The sequence below is a fragment of the Salvelinus alpinus genome, chromosome 10 (assembly GCF_045679555.1).
Source record: "Salvelinus alpinus chromosome 10, SLU_Salpinus.1, whole genome shotgun sequence".
Classification (NCBI taxonomy): domain Eukaryota; kingdom Metazoa; phylum Chordata; class Actinopteri; order Salmoniformes; family Salmonidae; genus Salvelinus; species Salvelinus alpinus.
Window position 1 is genome coordinate 675801 of NC_092095.1, and position 2369 is coordinate 678169.

Genomic DNA, 2369 nt, shown 5'->3' on the forward strand with positions numbered 1-2369 from the left:
GCTAGATATACTGTCTCTATTTCATTATGACAGACCAGCTAGATCTACTGTCTCTATTATATAATGACAGACCAGCTAGATCTACTCTCTCTATTATATTATGACAGTTCAGCTAGATATACTGTCTCTATTATATTATGACAGACCAGCTAGATCTACTGTCTCTATTATATTATGACAGACCAGCTAGATCTACTGTCTCTATTATATTATGACAGACCAGCTAGATCTACTGTCTCTATTATATTATGACAGACCAGCTAAATCTACTGTCTCTATTATATTATGACAGACCAGCTAGATCTAATGTCTCTATTATATTATGACAGACCAGCTAGATCTACTGTCTCTATTACATTATGACAGACCAGCTAGATCTAATGTCTCTATTATATTATGACAGACCAGCTAGATATACTGTCTCTATTATATAATGACAGACCAGCTAGATCTACTGCCTCTATTATACTATGACAGACCAGCTAGATCTAATGTCTCTATTACATTATGACAGACCAGCTAGATCTACAGTATATATTATATTATGACAGGCCAGCTAGATCTACTGTCTCTATTATATAATGACAGCCCAGCTAGATCTATTGTCTCTATTATATTATTACAAACCAGCTAGATCTACTGTCTCTATTATATTATGACAGACCAGCTAGATCTAATGTCTCTATTATATTATGACAGACCAGCTAGATATACTGTCTCTATTATATTTTGACAGACCAGCTAGATCTACCGTCTCTATTATATTATGACAGACCAGCTAGATCTACTGTCTCTATTATATTATGACAGACCAGCTAGATCTACTGTCTCTATTAAATTATGACAGATCAGCTAGATATACTGTCTCTATTATATTATGACAGACCAGCTAGATCTACTGTCTCTATTATATTATGACAGACCAGCTAGATCTACTGTCTCTATTATATTATGACAGACCAGTTAGATCTAATGTCTCTATTATATTATGACAGACCAGCTAGATCTACTGTCTCTATTATATTATGACAGACCAGCTAGATCTACTGTCTCTATTATATTATGACAGATCAGCTAGATATACTGTCTCTATTATATTATGACAGACCAGCTAGATCAACTGTCTCTATTATATTATGACAGACCAGCTAGATCTACTGTCTCTTTTATATTGTGACAGACCCTTTCTACCTCCCTGTTGATAAGGAAAAACAGGTACTCAAAACTTCGAGGGATAACCCCCCGTTGGTCATCAGTAAAGTTGTCGAATTTAGACGGACCTAGGGAAAGAAAACAGGCAACATTTAGTACCGAGTCACTGCAAAGAAATGAAGGTGTCTGTGCAACAAAACAAAATAACTCAATGCAGCACTCACCAAGCATTGTGAATGTTTTTCCAGAGCCAGTTTGTCCGCTGTAATAGGAAAACATCTGTGAGATATTACAGCACTTAATAAAACATGAATGAACTGTAAAACAATAAGAAAAATCACTCACTAGGCAAAAATGGTGCCATTGTATCCATTAATACATGACTCAACAATGTTCTTGGCCACACTGGAGAATACAGAATCCTGTTACAGAGAGGAGACGGACGAAAAATTCAGTTGGTTTGATTTGAGCCTCTATCTACCAATGTGTGAATTACTCCAGGTTACAGCAACAGTTAAACTATAATCTAAACACCAACACTGACCTGAGTGATGTCCATGTCAGCAACATGGTCATAGGTGAATGTCCTTGGCTCTGGCTTGGAGTGCAGGCGAATGGTGGTGGGAGAGGTGACTATGAGACAGCGGCCTTGGTCTCCATCAGTGGTCAGGCCAGTCCCCTGGGTCAGAGGTCTCACCCGCACAAACACTTTGATCGAGTCACTATCACCACTACATTACAGACCACGAACATTCAAGGGTTAATACACTTTACCAACAGACGGTGCCAGTTTCTGCTCTCTTGCCAACTTTTTTTGGAATTGTCGTGACAAACAAGAGGTACTGGCAGTATAAGTTGCCAAATGAGGCAGGGCAACTTGTGTGTCAGTATGTGTAGAGTGAGTATGTATAATTAAATTGAAGACAATAGCCAGCTCTTGCGAGAAATAAGCATTATTAAGCCACATTACCTGTGGGCTATTTGTTGATGCTGCATTGAGCAATCGACAGATTCTGGTAACAGAGGAGACATACAGTTAGGTAGTTAGTCAAGGTTGATCAAGGAACTAGAGACACTGTTTTAAACAGAAACCCAAGTTTAATCAGATGTCTAAGTTTCATACAGCAAATGCATGCTAGGTAACGTTAGCTCGCGAATAATATTAACGGAAGTAGCTAGGTAGCCAACAAACGCCAAAATATTTTAAAAAAAAATCA

At 37.9% G+C, this 2369-nt stretch overlaps 1 long non-coding RNA gene across 1 annotated transcript; it reads right to left on the reverse strand.

Moving 5' to 3' along the window:
- Positions 1-1187: 1187 nt before the first annotated feature.
- LOC139531326 (uncharacterized) lies at positions 1188-2036 on the reverse strand. Its single transcript, XR_011666330.1, has 3 exons — positions 1697-2036; positions 1498-1574; positions 1188-1414 (listed from the first exon to the last, which is right to left on the reverse strand). It is a non-coding gene; the product is annotated as an uncharacterized lncRNA (long non-coding RNA).
- Between the last annotated feature and the right edge of the window lie 333 nt (positions 2037-2369).